Source organism: Triticum dicoccoides, chromosome 2B (genome assembly GCF_002162155.2).
Source record: "Triticum dicoccoides isolate Atlit2015 ecotype Zavitan chromosome 2B, WEW_v2.0, whole genome shotgun sequence".
In the NCBI taxonomy this organism is placed as follows: Eukaryota; Viridiplantae; Streptophyta; class Magnoliopsida; order Poales; family Poaceae; genus Triticum; species Triticum dicoccoides.
In genome coordinates, this window is record NC_041383.1 from 409,713,566 (window position 1) to 409,732,669 (window position 19,104).

A 19,104-nucleotide genomic window follows, 5' to 3' on the forward strand; every position below is an offset into this window, starting at 1 on the left:
TGAAAGCACCAATGTCGGTGTCAAAACCGGCGGATCTCGGGTAGGGGGTCCCGATCTGTGCGTCTTAGGCTGATGGTAACAGGAAGCAAGGGACACAATGTTTACCCAGGTTCGGGCCCTCTCGATGGAGGTAAAACCCTACTTCCTTCTTGATTAATATTGAAGATATGTGGAATACAAGAGTAGATCTACCACAAGATCGTAGAGGCCAAACCCTAAGAGCTAGCCTATGATGGTATGATTGTAATTGTGATCGGCCTTCTAAGGGCCATGCTCTCCGGTTTATATAGATATCGGAGAGCTAGGGTTTACATGGATTTGGTTTACAAGGAAGGAAACATAATATCCGGATCACCAAGCTTGTCTTCCACGCAAAGGAGAGTCCCATCCGGACACGAGCCGAAGTCTTGAGTCTTGTATCTTGACGCTTCTATAGTCCGGACGATGTATATAGTCTGGCTGTCCGGATACCCCCTTATCCAGGATTCCCTCAACGGGCCACAGCCCGCCCAGTTAATACCTGCAGTGACGTTTTTGTTGTTGTTCAGAGGAGAAAAATTAATAACTGGGCTAAACATCGCTCAAGATCTGTAGTGCTCACACCTCAAAAACACAAATACTGCTCAAGCTGCTTGGTCCTAGTTGTCGGCCGCTTCTTGTGCAATTCTCTCATTTATTGACTACATAGGTTGACAATGGTGTGGGACCGTGATGTCAGGAAACCAGGAGGAAGCAAAAAAATTATAGTTTTATATAATAAGGAGGCACTTGCGTACGTGTGGCTATGGCCCTGGTGGGTCCCCATTGTCATCCTCTCCAAGTAAAGTCATCTCTCATCCTCATGTCCGTTGACCATGTTGACAACGCGAGATGGCGGCGCCACAGTGAGCGCAACATCTCGAAGGACGACGAAGAGGGCCTCGCGGGCCATACGGATGGTCTGATACAGCGCCCGCTGTTCATTCGGGAAGACATGATCATAGGGCCACATGTCTGCGATGGCATTGTCGTTCTCTTGTTCACTGGTGCTCATTGAGGAGACGGAGGTTGCAGCACAGGTCCTCCTGTGCTGGTAGGTCTTCCGCTATTAGGGTGTCGAAGTGCGGCCGCACTTGCTCTATGGTGAACACGGCATGAACTGGCTTGGACAGTGGCGGCGGCTCCTGGTCGGAAGCTACGTCCATTGTCTGATTGTCGTCTCTCAGCTCGGCGAGCTTGATGGCGAGCCAGCATGTCCAGCTGCTGGGACCCGCTGCCAAGCATGAGTCTGACTGCCCTGGCCCACCCAGACTGCCTCCCTAGCCCGCGCGCGCTTTCCGCCCGAAACGGTCAGCGCCGCCCACCCCGCTTCCTAGTGCAGGCAATTGCTCTGCCTTCAAACGACACAAGTGTCATTCGTCCGTCCATCTGCCGCCCACATTAATGATATGCGGTTGCCGAGGTGGCTACTCCGGCGCCACACGTTCGTCCATCCGCCGCCCACCATTGCTATATAAACTGTTGCGCCAGCCATAACCGCAGTCATCCGCATTCGTTCCCTTTCTCCTGTCCACCATGGCTTCCTCGCGCTCGAGTGCTCTTCGGGACGGGCAGACAACGGACCACAAGGAGATGGCAGCCATTGCTGCCGACTGGCTGGCTGGCAGGCAGTGGGAGGACGATGATGTCCCAATGGAGAACATGGTAGTCGACGATCCGACGCCAACCCCCTCCTCCACGACATCCTCGCCGGTGCATTGCACCATGACCGTCGGCGAGGCCTATGCCCAATATATGGACCCGATGAGGCAGAAGCGTGAGGAGCAGTTCTTGGAGGCGCAGGCCGACGCCGCCTACAACCACCATCTCCTCCAGGGTCACCTACAGGCGGAGGAGCAGATCACCGCGGAGCGGGCGGAGCAGGAGGCACTGCTCGACTCAAACGCTCCGCCCGCGAGGGCCGCCTCGAGCGCTGGCGGTACCGCATGCGGGTGGCGGAGGCTGCGGCCGCCTACAAAGAGAGCGATGAAGCGCGCGAGGCGCTGTTTGGCGAGACCGAGGACGAGGCAGAGGACAATGCCGAATCTGACGAGTCCCTGCTCCTCTGGCGTCGACGAGGCCCTGCTTCGCCGAGGCCCCGTGGTGCCAACAACGAGGCAGAGGACACCGCCAGCTTCACCGAGGCCCCGCCCCGCCAACAACGAGGCAGAGGACATTGCCGGTTCAGCAGAGGCCCCACCCTGCCAGCAATGACGGGGAGGATTTCCCCCGCCCCAGCGAGGCGCCGCCTGCCGGCAATGAGACAGAGGACATCGCCGGCTCCGCCGAGGCCTTGCCCCGCTGCCAACGAGGCCGTGCCACATAGAAAACGAGGAGGACTAGAACACGATAGGTCGCCACTGCTCGGGTCCAAGTAAGGTCACCGCTACTACCCTCCGGTTGAAGCCAAGCTAGGCGGGTTGACCATTGACAGCCGGTTAGCTTCTTGACGGCGACGTGGAGTCGGAGAGCTATGTCGGAGAAGGATGCCGCTTCTACTTAACTGCTGGTGCAGTTGGCTGACTGACACGTGGGCCCAGCAGGCATCTGGGCCACATGTCAGTAATGCAACTGTACCTGCAGTTAAGTCACTGAAGTTTCTGTTCGGCTCAGCCGAACACAGGTGGGTAGCTTCAGTTAATTAATTATACCTCCAGCGCACCCCTTTTTAGTTGAAGAATGTATGAAATGTAATGAAATCTGGCATGTTTATATGAAATCCGACTGTGTATGAATGAATTTATTTCGATTAGTTTGAATTCTTGTATCACTGGCATTGGATGAACATTCAAAACAATACGTACTAGCATTATACCCAGGGTGATCACCTCGTTTGCAACAGTTTCACATGTACTCCCTCCGGTCTTTTGTAGTACAAGTTTTGTCTGCAGTGAAAGTATCTCTACTTTGACCAATCTTATAGAAAAAAGTATGCACTTTCACAATGTGCAAAGTAAAAAGGAACAGAAGGAGTACAAAGAGTTTGAGCAGCTTTTTAGCGTTCCTATACATTGCAATCAAACACACAGGCCTGGCAATTCATAGAGAACATTCAAAACAATCGATGATTATGCATCTCAGCGATTCACATGTCAGAGCCAATATTTACTTCACAACTAAAGAATAAAGAAAAAATTGATCGACGCTGCTGACAGCAAAGGGCGTCTGAGGGAGTCCTGGATTAGGGGGTGTCCGGATGGCTGGACTAAGACCTTTGGCCGGACTCCCGGACTATGAAGATACAAGATTGAAGACTCCGTCCCGTGTCCGGATGGGACTTTCCTTGGCGTGGAAGGCAAGCTTGGCGATACGATATGAAGATCTCCTCCCATTGTAACCGACTCTGTGTAACCCTAGCCCTCTCCGGTGTCTATATAAACCGGAGAGTTTTAGTCCGTAGGACGAACAACAATCATACCATAGGCTAGATTCTAGGGTTTAGCCACTCCGATCTCGTGGTAGATCAACTCTTGTACTACCCATATTATCAATATTAATCAAGCAGGAGTAGGGTTTTACCTCCATCGAGAGGGCCCGAACCTGGGTAAAAACATCGTGTCCCTTGTCTCCTGTTACCATCCGCCTAGACGCACAGTTCGGGACCCCCTACCCGAGATCCGCCGGTTTTGACATCGACATTGGTGCTTTCATTGAGAGTTCCTCTGTGTCGTCGCCTTTTAGGCCCGATGGCTTCTTCACTCGTCAATCGCAATGCAGTCCGGGATGAGACTTTTCTCACCGGACAGATCTTCGTATTCGGCGGCTTCGCACCGCGGGCCGACTCGTTCGTCCATCTGGAGCAGATCGAGAGCTACGCCCCTGGCCATCAGGTCAGGTTTGGAAGCTTGAACTACACGGCCGACATCCGCGGGGACTTGATCTTCGACGGATTCGAGCCACAACCGGGCACGCCGCACTGTCATGATGGGCACGATCTAGCTCTGTCATCGGACAACACCCAGAGCGTCGCTCAGGTGTCCGCTCCGACCATTAGCTCGGAGCCCACTACGCCAATCGGAGACGGACGGTTAGACGCCACCCCGGAAACTGCAATCTCTACGTCGATAGAGCCGGATACCAGCCTAGCCCCTCGCAAGGCCCGTGACTCCAAGGTGCCGGACTCCGATCCGGACTCCGTAAATCCCGCACCTCTCCCGGTTAAGCCCGATTGGGCTCCAGTCATGGAGTTCACCGCCGCGGATGTCTTTCAGCACTCACCTTTCGGCAACATCTTGAATTCGTTAAAGTCTCTCTCTTTGTCAGGAGAGCACTAGCCGGACTACGGCCAACACGGTTGGGACGCGGACGACGAAGAAATTTGTAGCCCACCCACCACCCACTTCATAGCCACTGTCGACGATTTAACCGACATGCTCGACTTCGACTCCGAAGACATCGACGGCATGGACGGCGATGAAGGAGACGATCAAGAACTAGTGCCTATAGGAAACTGGAAAGCCACCTCGTCATATGACATATACATGGTGGACACCCCTAAAGCGGGGGATGGCGAGGAGAAAACGGAGGATGACCCCTCCAAGAAGCAACCCAAGCGCCGACGTCAGCGGCGCCGCTCTAAGTCCCGCCAAAGCAAAAACGGCGATTCCGGCACCGGAGATAACAATATGCCGGACAGTGCCGAAGACAATCCCCTCTGGCAGGATTCAGTGCAGGAGGACGAAGGAGCCATCCCTCATGACAGAGCGGCCGACAAAGAGGATGAGGACGACAATTACATGCCTCCCTCCGAAGACGAGGCAAGCCTCGACGACGATGAATTCGTCGTGCCAGAGGATCCCGTCGAGCAAGAGCGTTTCAAACGCAGACTCGTAGCCACGGCAAGCAGCCTCAAGAAGAAACAGCAGCAGCTTAGAGCTGACCAAGACTTGCTAGCTGACAGATGGACCGAAGTCGTGGCGGCCGAAGAGTATAAACTAGAACGCCCATCCAAGAGCTACCCGAAGCGCAGGCTGCTTCCCCAACTTGAGGAGGATGCAACTAAACCTACATCACCAGCGTACGATGCCCCCGATCGGCCACCCCGTGGCCGCGATAGAGAGGCCTTCAGGCCCTCAACCCAAGCCGCACCCCGACACCGCTCAAAACATACCAGAGTATGGGGAGACGCAACAGACCTGCGAGACATCTTGGATAATAAGGCAAGGCAAACAAGATCGATCTACGGATCGCATGGGCGCCCCGCTTCACGTGACGCTAGCCGTCACGCCGGACATAATAAGTATGGCCCGGGCGAATACAACAGACCAAGCTTGTCCGAGCTGCGTCGCGATATAGCCCAGTACAGGGGCGCCGCCCATCCACTATGCTTCACAGACGAAGTAATGGATCATCAAATCCCCGAGGGCTTCAAACCCGTAAACATCGAATCATACGATGGCACAACAGATCCTGCGGTATGGATCGAGGATTATCTCCTTCATATCCACATGGCCCGTGGTGATGATCTACACGCCATCAAATACCTCCCGCTCCAGCTTAAAGGACCAGCTCGACATTGGCTTAATAGCCTGCCAACAGAATCAATTAGTTGTTGGGAGGACCTGGAATCCGCATTCCTTGACAACTTCCAGGGCACCTATGTGCGACCACCAGACGCCGATGACCTAAGCCACATAATCCAGCAGCCAGAGGAATCGGCCAGACAATTCTGGACATGGTTCCTGATCAAGAAAAATCAAATAGTTGATTGTCCGGACGCCGAGGCCCTCACAGCCTTCAGGCACAACATCCGAGATGAATGGCTTGCCCGGCACCTAGGACAGGAAAAGCCGAAGTCTATGGCAGCCCTCACGACACTCATGACCCGCTTCTGTGTGGGAGAAGACAGCTGGCTAGCTCGTAGCAACAACATAACCAAGAGCCCCGGCAATTCGGATACCAAGGATAGCAACGGCAGGTTACGTCGCAACAAGCATAAACGCCGCATTAACGGTGATAATACTGAAGATACGGCAGTCAATGCCGGATTCAGAGGCTCTAAACCGGGTCAGCGGAAGAAGCCATTCAAAAGAAACCCTTAGGGCCCATCCAGCTTAGATCGGATACTCGATCGCTCGTGCCAGATACACGGCACACCCGAACAACCAGCCAATCACACCAACAGGGATTGTTGGGTGTTCAAGCAGGCAGGCAAGTTAAGTGCCGAGACCAGAGACAAGGGGCTACATAGCGATGACGAGGAGGGGCCCCGGCCGCTGAACAACAAAGGACAGAAGGGATTTCCCCCGCAAGTTCGGACGGTGAACATGATATACGCAACCCACATCCCCAAAAGGAAGCGGAAGCATGCTCTCAAGGACGTCTATGCGCTGGAGCCAGTCGCCCCAAAGTTCAACCCATGGTCCTCCTGCCCGATCACCTTCGACCACGGGACCATCCCACCAGCATCCGTCACGGCGGATTCGTCGCACTGGTCCTAGACCCAATTATCGACAGATTCCACCTTACCAGAGTCCTAATGGACGGCGGCAGTAGCCTGAACCTTCTTTACCAGGACACAGTGCGTAAAATGGGCATCGATCCTTGAAGGATTAAACCCACAAAGACAACCTTCAAAGGTGCCATACCAGGGGTAGAAGCCAGCTGTACAGGCTCGGCTACACTCGAAGTGGTCTTTGGATCCCCGGATAACTTCCGGAGCGAGGAGTTAATCTTCGACATAGTCCCATTCCACAGCGGCTATCACGCCCTGCTCGGGCAAACCGCATTTGCCAAATTCAATGCGGTGCCGCACTACACATATCTCAAGCTCAAGATGCCAGGACCTCGCAGAGTCATCACGGTAAACGGAAACACCAAACGCTCTCTCCGAACAGAGGAGCACACGGCGGCCCTGGCAGCGGAAGTACAGAGTAGCCTCTCAAGGCAGTTCTCCAATCTAGGTGCCAAACGTCCGGACAACGTCAAGCGAGCCCGAAGTAACCTACAGCAAATCCGGCTGGCACGTTCCGAGCAAGCATAGCAGTGCGGCCCCAACCCCAGCCCCCGTCAAACGGCGATACTGGTACCACGCGTACATAATTACGCCTTAGAGATACCATGGGCATAAGGGGAGGGGCACAACAACGGCATGCCCAGAATGCGGCTCAACCGCACTAAGGGGCTCCCTATTTCGCCGTTTTCCTTTTCACACACTTTCAGGACCCAACTATTCGGAAGGCCTGTCCGGCAATACTCTCGCCGAACCAACGATGCAATAGCCAGGGAGGAAGCAAGCCACGTCAAAAGTCCAGGTGGTCTCTATAACGAGTTTAATACCTGTTTCTCTTACAATCCTGCAGCTTGCCCCTGAAGGGGAATATGTCAAATACTCCCATCTCTTGCTTACCGCACTTTTTGTATCATTCTGCTTTCGCAGCAGCCCTTTTTTAATAAACAATACATAGCTCTTACCTATTATTGTACTTATCTATTTTTATATGCAAATATGTTCAGTCATGACACTATGCAACCGTACACTTTGGTACGGATAATACACCAGGGGCTTACAACACCCCATAACGTGGTGTGAGAAGACCGAACACTCTAACAAGTGCGGCACCCCGAACTTATAGCACTATATGCATCGGCTCCGAATCATGTCTTTGGTCAATAGTTGGGTTTTCCCGGCTCCCATGTTTTGGTACCTTACGTTCCGCATTGTTGGCTAAGGTAGCGCTGGGAGAACTACTACGATTGTGCCCCAGTTGAGCTGGGTTAACACCTCAGTAGAGAAAGCTAAAACTGGCTGTCATGATAGTGCGAGAGACCGGTCGCTGTTCGCAAGGTTTTTTCGAGTCCTTAAAGACTTATGCCGCTTCAAGCGAGGAACCGGACTTATCCGGCCTAGGCGTGGATAGCGCCCCGAACTCGATCTTCCGAATACTAGGTGCTTTGCCGAAATTTAAAATTATAGAATTCTATGGCTAAGTGAGAGTGATAAAGCATTATAAGTCCGACGGCCTGGTTCGCTGTGCTGAACGCCTCCCTAGATGGACCCAAGAATGGGAACAAGAGCGCTCAGGTTTATCCCGATAACCCCAGCACTCGTGGCATGGGGGTCGAAGCCGACGACTTGCATCTCTCAGATTTGATAAATGGCCGCACAGAAGGTAATATTTTAAATTAACAAGCATTGCTTAACGCATATGAACGAAGCTTCAGCGTACAGGATAACAAATGCGAGTTTACTCAAAAATTACATCTTTGGAGCACTCATCCGCTATGCGGCAGGCACCCTTTAGAATGCCATTGTAATACATCTCGGGCGTACTATACTCCTTGCCCGGTGGTGGCACGTCCGTCAACAGCTTCTCCGCGTCTAGCTTGCTCTAGTGCACCTTAGCACGGGCAAGGACCCGACGGGCACCTTCAATACAAACGGAGCGCTTGACGACCTCAATCCACGGACACGCGTCCACCAGCCGCCGCACCAGACCGAAGTAGCTCCCAGGCATGGCTTCCCTAGGCCACAGCCGAGCTATGAGGCCCTTCATGGCCTGTTCGGCCACCTTGTGGAGCTCAACCAGCTGCTTCAGTTGGTCGCTCAGGGGCACCGGATGTTCGGGCTCAGCATACTGAGACCAGAACACTTTTTCCGTCGAGCTCCCCTCTTCGGCTCGGTAGTATGCGGCGGCATCAGACACACTACCGGGAAGATCGGCGAACGCTCCTGGAGAGCTCCGGATTTGGGTAAGTAGCAGATAATTAACTTTTATATTTTTGCTTTGCATAAAGAATGCCTTACCCGCCGCTATCTTCTTCATTGCCTCGATCTCCTGAAGGGCCTTCTGGGCTTCGGCCTTAGCGGTCTTGGCACTCTCAAGAGCCAAGGCAAGCTCGGACTCTCGAGTCTTCGAGTCACGCTCCGAACTCTCGTGTTTTTCCACGAGATCCTGGAGCTCTTGCCGCACCTCCGTCACCCGCGCCTCCTGCTTCTCTCGCTCGGTGTGCTCCAAGGCCGCACTCTTTTCGGCCTTCGAAACCGCCTGTTTCAGGGTCGCCACCTCGGTCGCGGCTCCTGCAACATTAATGTTGGTCCTGTTACTATTATGCAACCAAGTAATTCTATATACATTTACAGGAGGTGCTACGTACCCTCTCTATCCTCGAGCTGCTTCTTGGCACGGCCGAGCTCGCTCTCGTACCGCTCGAGGCTTTCCTTCAAGGCATTGACCTCCACAGTCAGTGCGGCAGAGGTCAGCAGCGCAGCCTGCATTCCCATATTGACATATTTCTATTAGACTCCTGCGTATACCTTTTAAGATCCTCGGTTCGGCTTTTCTTTCCGAACACCAAACTAAGCATCAGGGGCTACTGTCTATGCGGTAACATTTTTTATATATGTTTTTGAACACATACCTCAAAGCCCGTTAACAGGCTTGTGCAGGCTTCCGTCAGCCCGCTCTTGGCGGACTGAACCTTCTGAATCACCGCACTCATAACAGTGCGGTGTTCTTCGTTGATAGAGGCATCGTTGAGCGCCTCCAGCAAATTGTCCGGCGCCTCCGGGTGGACGGAAGTCGCCGGCATCGCGGACTTGCCCTTCTTGTGAAGGCTCCGCCTGTCGGGCTCTGGAACCACTGATGGTTCCGGAGCAGTGTCCGGCCCAGGGCCGGACTTAGATCCCTCTGGGGTTTTACCCCCTTTGGGTTGGGAGTCCGGAAGGTCGCCTTGTGGCGCTTCCGGGACCACCTCCTCCTGGTTTTGTCCCCTACGGGACTCCACCTCCGCGCCGAAGGTAGGGAGAGGGGAGGAGGCCGTCGGAAGTGAAGCGCTATTCACATCCGACGAATTCAGAGATCCGCTCGACGAATCGCCAAGCTGAGCTCTGGGCAGACTGTATGATTTGCTTCGGTGTTAGAAGCTATCAAATAATAAAGGAGTGCAATAAGTCATTCGGGTAGCCGGACACTTACGATTTTGCTAGGGGCTTGACCCTGGAGGGCCAGTCCTCCTCGCCGTCTTCGGCATCGGGGGCGTAGTCCGGCAGAAGGGGCTTCCCCTTCTTGGACCCTCCGGCTTCCCCAGTTGGGGCGGCCTTTCTCTTCTTTCCTCCCCCCGTTGGAGGGGGAGAGGCATCTTCTTCTTCCTCCTCCTCATCTTCGGAGGCGGAGGGCGCGTTGGAGCCGTCGGGCAAATCCGACGACACCGGGCGCCGGGAACTCTTTCGGGTCCCCGTGGCCTTCTCCTTGGCCTTCTTCTCCGGCACCACATGGGGTGCCAGAACCAATAGCTTCGCTAGTGTGCGTCTACTGGGCCTTCGGGAAAAGGGGCCGAACAGTCAAACTGTCCGGATGTCCTCTTCCAATCCTGTCAAAGGAACGGGAGTTTAGATCCCACATAAGGTCACACTATGAAATGCGGATATCCCATAAGGGACTAAAGGTAAGCTTACTTCAGAGGCTTGACGTTTGGCGCAGAACCCGCGATCCTCGGTGACGGGAGGGGAGACCTCGGAGCTTTTGAAAAGCACCTTCCAGGCGTCCTCGTGCTTCGTTTCGAAGAGCCGGGATAGAGTCTGGTGCCGGGCCGGGTCAAACTCCCACAAATTGAAGTCCCGTCGTTGACACGGGAGGATCCGGTGGAAGAGCATGACCTGGACCACGTTGACAAGTTTGACCTTCTTAGTCACCAGGTCTTGGACGCAGGTTTGGAGTCCGGTCATCTCTTCCGGATTGCCCCACGACAGGCCCGTCTCTTTCCAAGATGTGAGCCGGGTGGGGATGCCGGATCGAAATTTAGGGGCCGCTGCCCATTTAGGGTCACGCAGCTCGGTAATATAAAACCACCTAGATTGCCACCCTTTGATGGTTTCCACGAAGGCACCCTCGAGCCAGGTGACGTTGGCTATCTTGCCCACCATGGCGCCTTCGCATTCTGCCTGTCGGCATTGCACGACCTTCGGCTTGACGCTGAAGATCTTCAGCCATAGGCCAAAGTGGGGCTGGATGCAAAAGAAGGCCTCGCACACGATGATAAACGCCGAGATATTGAGGATGAAGTTCGGGGCCAGATCGTGGAAGTCCAAGCCGTAGTAGAACATGAGCCCCCGGACGAATGGGTGAAGAGGAAAACCCAGTCCGCGGAGGAAATGGGGAATAAAAACAACCCTCTCATGGGGCCTGGGGGTGGGGATGAGTTGCCCCGCATCTGGGAGCCGGTGCGCGATGTCGTTAGACAAGTATCCGGCCTTCCTCTGGTTTTTGATTTGTCCCTCCGTGACGGAGGAGGCCATCCATCTACCTCCCGCTCCTGACATGGTTGGAGAAGGTTGAGGTGGGAAGTGCGGGCTTGGGCGCTGGAGCTCGAGCGCACATGGACGGATAAGCAGAGAAAGAGGGCGTGAATGGAAATGGCGGATTCTTATCCCCTTATATGGGCGGCTAAAACTACGAGCCCCCCACCGGCCTAATAAAACTCGCTTATCCCCCAAGCGTCGCGGTTAATGGCGCGGTTGGGTTACCCACACCCGTATTGATGAGAATCCCGGAATAAGGGGACACGATCTCTGCTTTGACAAGACGTGCCAGGGAAACCGCCTCGCTAAACGCGCTAAGGTGGAACAATAAAATGAATAAAGAGCCTGGCTGTGGCATGATGTCACGCCACGGAATACGTCAGCAGACCCGATTGATACGAATATTATTCTCTCTACAAAGGAATGGGGAACTTATTTTGCAGAGCCGGACACTACCCTGGTGTTCAACATCTTTTATGAAATATTCGGAGGAGGAACCCGCCTTGCAATGCCGAAGACAACTTGCGCGCCAGACTCGTCGTCATTGAAGCCTGGTTCAGGGGCTACTGAGGGAGTCCTGGATTAGGGGGTGTCCGGATGGCCGGACTAATACCTTTGGCCGGACTCCCGGACTATGAAGATACAAGATTGAAGACTCCGTCCCGTGTCCGGATGGGACTTTCCTTGGCGTGGAAGGCAAGCTTGGCGATACGATATGAAGATCTCCTCCCATTGTAACCGACTCTGTGTAACCCTAGCCCTCTCCGGTGTCTATATAAACCGGAGAGTTTTAGTCCGTAGGACGAACAACAATCATACCATAGGCTAGATTCTAGGGTTTAGCCACTCCGATCTCGTGGTAGATCAACTCTTGGACTACCCATATCATCAATATTAATCAAGCAGGAGTAGGGTTTTACCTCCATTGAGAGGGCCCGAACCTGGGTAAAAACATCGTGTCCCTTGTCTCATGTTACCATCCGCCTAGACGCACAGTTCGGGACCCCCTACCCGAGATCCGCCGGTTTTGACACCGACAGCGTCCCATTCTAAAATATCAAACGCATGTCTTCTTGCTAAAATCAATGAGCAAAATTTGACAGGGTTGTCCCATTCGAAAATATCAAATGCCAACGATTGTGGAATGGGCAGGGTTTGCCATCAGTTCGGACATTGACATGGCACCTCGTGCTAAATAAACCACATGTTCTTTTTGTGTAGTTCCACCAAAATCAACCAAAATCGCGCGTCGCTTGTATGATTTCACCCTTATATGTTGCAATGCCTTGAACTTAACGGCACATCCTTTCTTGTGGTGGAAATGAATGATTCAATGTATTCATGAACACTTTGTGCAGTTCCCATTGAAATCAAGCCGGGCACCCCTATTTGCACAAATACAAAAGAAGTGATTAGTATAAAGCAAACTGTACTATGAATTGACAGTTTAAACAGGAACCTACATGGTCCATGTAGAGACACTTTTAGAAAAATGGAACTCACCGGAAAGAATCCTAGAACAACATTGTACTCGCGCATCACATCAAGAAAATGGAGATTTGTCAGTCCTTCTGAGCCGAAGTTAGTTTGGTCTTGTGGGGAGTAATGTAACCATCCTTCAACTGCTCCTTCTGATGAGAAGATAGACAGGGCTTCTTCATCCTGGCATAATCGGAACTAGTCACTTCACGTACTCCATATTCTTCTTCAGAGGAGGAGGATCCTGTTGTGTGCAAAGACAAGAGGACAACTAAATGCTAGCATCCCTGTTTTCTCAAAAAAGGAAAGGAAATATTTAAAACAGCACAGATGAAGCACTTGTCAAGGACAATACCACTTTTTCATGACAGTATCTAAATAGTAGCACAACACCAATAGAGATGTCAAAGCTCAATCATATGGGTGAAGTCGCTGGGCGAGTACCAACCTTTGTCAGGAGGCTTATTGTGTAGAGCATACAGATGAAGCACTTCTCCGGAACCATCTATTGCTATCTACTGTGGTGGCCATGCTTACTATATACTCCTCGATTAGTTTAATGTTTCCAACATCTTCTTGTGCAGTTCCACTAAAATATATGGTAACTTCAAAGAAGATCCCTGTTTGCACAAGTAGAGATAATTACGTATTACATTAAGAGTGGCATCAAATCAGTGACAAAACAATTGCTCGTTCCATCCATAGCAATAAATTAAGATGCAAAACTATATCATTACTTGTGTCATCACAGTTCCAGTGCTTCATTACAGCACCGGAAGGTTAATTTTGTTTTTCTTCCGCTTGTTCTTCCCCTTCATCACTTGGTTCAATAACAGACAAGATTTGCCTTCAATATAAGATTTGGCATGTCAATTAGGGAGCACAAGTATAGCACTAAACAATGACATTAATTTTCTGATGAAAGTGGCAAAATACAGGCCAACAGCTGTGAAATATCCTTATCTTACCTCAATGGGATATTACGGTGCACATACAGATTGGAAGTCTTGTCTCCATTTGTGCAGTTCACTAAAATCAAACAACATTACCATAAAAGTAGCACAACATATGAAAGCACACTGCAGAATCATGTGAAAGAAGGCTAGTACTGACCTCTCATGACGCGGAATTCAAACAACTCACAAGAACAAGATCTGAACCAAATTTGCCAACACGGATAGTAAGTAAGATCTCCTCTTGGGCAGTTCCACTAATATCAAGCAATCAAGCAACGTTGTCGGTGTGACATTTTGGTTGAACTGCACAAAACACTTTGAAAACAAAAATGTTTTGTGTAGTGCAACAAAAGGTCATAATGGCAATGAGGTGAAGTAGATAACCTTGTTTACACAGAGGTGCAAAGGAAACAACTAGTGGTCAATAATGGTGGATGACATAGAAGTCAACAAAAAGAAGCATCTAACTTATCTAAATGGGAAAGAAAGCAAGACAGTAGCATTTCTCAAACGGTGGCATTGATTAATATTAACAGAGAGATTATATTAACAATAAATTGTTAAACATGTAATTTGCTTTTAACTGTGGCATTGCATCAATTTTCCAGCAGCATTATTAGAGGGTGCTTGTTTACAGGGACATTTTGGTGTAGGGCCTAAAAAACTCCGTGTCAGTCCCATCTAAACCAAACAGGAGGGACTTTTAGGGACAAGAAGTGGGCATTTGGGACTAAAGAACGAAGACCCCGAGGGAGAGTCTTTTTGGGACTTCTTCCAACAGTTGCCCCTGCCACGCATCGCACCTTGTCTCTATTAGTTTATTACTAGGGGTAACATGGTCTTTTAGCATGTCATTTAATAACTTCTAGTCCATGTTTAGTCCCTGGAACCAAGCAGGTAGGGACTAGGGAGTTTTTAACCAAACAGGGCCTTAGATTAACAACAACTAAAGAGTTGCACGGGACGGTGGACACACCAGCACCATGTGCATCTAACGATGTACTGGGGTGATGCACAGTCTGTTGCAACAAAGAACAAACAACCAAGGAGCATATTTGTGTTGGTCCCAATTCTGTTATCTTTAGACACCTTTCCCTATGTGAGCGCATCAAATCTAGTCCTGCTCAAACTCTACAGCCTTGTCCCACAAACAAAAGATCAGTTCATTACAGATGTGCGTACTACGTTTGTCATTGTTTTCCCTTTTCGACCAATGTAGGTGCTGGATGGCGAGTCTGTACTAGTACTTTCCCCCCTTCCTTTCCTCTTTGAACCACGTCTTAGATTTATTCTATACAACTTTCGCCACTACTTTCCCCCATTCCTTTCCTCTTTGAACCACGTCTTAGATTCATGCGATACAACTTTCCCCACTACTTTCCCCCTTCCTTTCCTTTTTGAACCACGTCCTAGATTCATGCTATACAACTTTTCCCACTACTTCCACCCATTCCTTTCCTCTTTGAACCACGTCCTAGATTCATGGTATACAACTTTCCCAAGTACTTTCCTGTTTGATGCAACACCTAGATTCAAGTGCAGAAGTGGAAAAAACCCACATGCAGCTAGAGCAATGCATGTGAAATAAGTAAATTATACCTTAAGGTTCTTGGGGTGTGGTTCGGTGGGCGACCGGAGGCCGTTCGGCCCACACTATGTACGGTGGCGAAGAAGAAGGGGTCGGAGGCCCTCCCGCGCCGCCGCTGGGTGAAAGTGAATAGTTGCACCGGTAGTGGATTCCCTCCCTCGCCGACGGCGACAGCGTTAAGCCTCCTTCCCTTCCCGGCGGACGGATCTTGTCGACTCTTTGACCAACAGTGAGGGGAGAGAGAGAGAGGCCAACGAAATCTTGTTTAGATCTGGACAGGGTGAGATAGTGTGAAGAGAACACCTACAAGCGCTGAGAGAGAGAGGCCAACGAAGTCTTCTTTAGATCTGGAGAGGGTGAGAGAGTGTGAACAGAGCAACTACAAGCGCTGAGGCTCCAGCGTGTATATATATATTGGAGAGAGAGTGTGAAGAGTGCAAACCCTAGAAAACAAGCGCCGAGGCCGCAACATATACGTGATGAGGTGATTATATGGTCACTACGAGATCGTATAGCTCTGTATCCATCCATTTTGACCAGTCAAAGAATCCTCCTGGCATGAATTATGCTCAAGTGTAGTTATCGAACCCGAGACCTCAAGTTTGATGAACGAACAGGCTAACTAGCTACACAACCCTACCATTATGTTCAACGAGAGGAAAATAACCTTTTATACATTCGTGTATTTGTATGACAAGCATGCTGTGTTTTTTTGTGGGATTCATTGGGATTTAAATCATAATCGTGTCATGTGGCTTTGGTGGTAAGACTCCGCAGTGGTGCAGAAATAATGCATCCTTAGTCACCTTACCTCTCTCCACGTAGTATGTTGGGTCCCACCAGTGAGAGGGTGAAACACACAAATTAATAAGAGAAATTAAAAGCGTCGGCGGTGTATCTTACCTCACATATCTCGCTACTGCTCGGGAACATTGTCCAATTGACCCCTCTGTTCGCTCACGTACTATTTTAAGTGAATCCTTATTATAACATGCACACAATTTTTGGCACTTGTATTCGACCTAAGTCAGTGTGCCACCGTATCTCGTACTACTCCCTCCGTCTAGGTGTAATAAGTCACGTTAGAAGGTGCAGCGGGACCAAGGTGCAAGTAGATTGGAGGAGAAGGAGAAACTTGACCGGTCATTCCTCCAATCAAAGCCCTAGTTTCTGTCTCTAAATGCAACAATTAATCCAAACAACTAAGAGATGCCATTTTAGCTACCATGCAGGGCCACGTATTAACTCGCATGCAAGCCGACTTTCATTTCTTGACTGATCAACGCGTAGTTGCGCTCCATGCATTGGGTTTCCGGGGGAGATAACAAGGCAGAGTAAGGAGCGTTTGGATGAAGCTGCAGCCTAATCGGCGCCGACAGCACCATGATATCGAATCAAGAAGAAAATGCGACGATTAGTGTACAAGCTCTAATCGGCGCTCCATGCATCGGATGAAGCTGCAGCCTAATCGGCGCCACCAAAGAGCTTGTACACTAATCGCCGCATTTTCTTCTTGATTCGGTATCACGGTGCTGTCGGCGCTCGGTCCCGAGCCGACATGACGCGTCTCCATCCACGGCGGCGTCGTCGGCCACTTTCTCCACGACGTCGCTCCCTCGGCGATGACGTCTACATCGGTAGGAGTTGTTGCTGCTTTAGCTCTCGCTCGCGCTGCTGCTCTACTCTTGCTCTCGGTCCCCTGCCTGGTCTGCTCTTTCTATTTCTCTTGCTCGTGCTGCTGCTCGCGCTCTTGCTCTTGCTTGTGATGCTGCTCCGATTTAGCTACACTTCAGTCGACTGAATCGACTTTTGGGTCAATCAATTTTCAGGGGTGGGGGGGCTCGCCGGAGTTAAGGAAGAACCAGCCGCAGCGGGGAGGAGGGCTCGCCGGAGAGGTACCCCACTATCTATCTTAGGGTTCAGGGGTGGGGGCGGTGGCGTGGGGATTGCCGGAGAAAAAGCTTAGCACGGGGGGGCCTAGAGGGATGGCCGGGGCAGCGGCGGACCGGCGGTGGGGAGTGTTTTCGGGGCGGGAGGGGCGGCGCACCGCCGGCCACAGGCGGCGGGGGGCGGCTATTTGGCCGGTGGGGGCTGGCGGCTCAGGGGGGTGGAGGTTGAAGATGAACTGCAGGCCCTTGATTTTGTATCGAACGGCTGCAAAATTGACTGACTAGAGATCAAAAAGTCAGTCGACTGCCGTGCAGCCTCACCTCTAGTGCGTTCAGTTTCGACAGTAAACTGTAAGCATAGCATCAGATCATTTAGTTATTTGCTACAGCTTTCTTCATGGAAAGTATCAGTTCCTTATACCACGAGATCATGTCACTCCCGGATACCGGAGGAATACTTTGTGTGCTATCAAATGTCACTTCGTAACTAGGTGATCATAAAGGTGCTCTACAAGTATCTCCGAGGGTGTCTGTTGAGTTACATGGATCGAGACTAGGATTTGTCACTCTGTATGACAAAGAGATATCGTTGGGCCCTCTCGGTAATACAACATCATAAGAAGCTTGCAAGCAAGTGACTAATGAGTTTGGTCATGGGATCTTGTATTACGGAACGAGTAAAGAGACTTGCCAGCAACGAGATTGAACTAGGAATGGAGATACCGACGATCGAATCTCGGGCAAGTAATATATAGCTGGACAAAGGGAATTGTATACGGGATTAACTGGATCCTGGACATCATGGTTCAACCGATAAATATCTTCGTTCAATATCTAGGAATCAATATAGGCATCCAAGTGTCGCTATTGGTTATTGACCGGAAAGGAGTCTCGGTCATGTCTACATGATTCTCGAACCCGTAGGGTCGCACGCTTAACGTTCGGTAGTGCTAGGGTAGTATTGAGATATTAAGAGTGGAAAGTACGAAGGTTATTCGGAGTACCGGATGGGATCCGAGACATTATGAGGAGCTCTAGAATGGTCTGGACGTAAAGATTTAAATATGGAAAGTTGTTGTCGGGGTTCCGGGAAAAATTCCGGTTTTTTCAGTATTGTACCGAGAAGTCACCGAAGGTTCCGCGGGGTCCAGAAGTCCTTGGAGGGTTCGACCATGTCCCAAGCAGTAGCATGGGCTGTAAGGGGCGTCCTGGCCTTATTGGGTCTGGCGCACGAACCCCTACTTGGCCCATGCGCCTAGGGGAAGGGCAACCCGAAGGGGGAGGCCCTCCACTTGGCTTGGAGGGCACTCCTCCTCCCTTGGACGCCTCTCCTCCTTGGAGGAGGGTCTAGGGCTGCACCCTAGCCATCCCACACCCCTATATATAGTGGGGAGGGGGTGTAAGGGCTGGAGACACCAAACCCAAGTCTCCTCTCTCTCCCAATAAGATTCCACCTCGATCCGTCAGTGGTTGGCGAAGCCCTGTCGGTGTTCCGCTGCCATTACCACCACCACGCCGTCGTGTTGGTTCAGATCTCATCTACCTCCTCTCCCTCTCTTGCTGGATCAATAAGGAAAGGATATCATTGAGCCATACGTGTGATAAACTTGGAGGTGTCCATTCGGCACTAGATCAGATTGGATCGCTATTGCATCGTGAAGAGTACGACTACATCAACCGTGTTACGATGCTAACACTTTCGGTCTAAAAGGATATGTAGACACACTCCCCTCTCGTTGCTATACATTTCCTAGATTAGGTGTTGGGTCTTCCGTAGGAATTTTTTTGATTTTCATGAAATGTTCCCCATGAGTGTGTTCATTATCATGTTGCTTTGCATGATCATATACCGCTGATATGATATTTGTGGAAAAGCCACCATTTATCATTGTTATACATGTTATGCTAGATCATTGCACATCTTGGTACACTTCC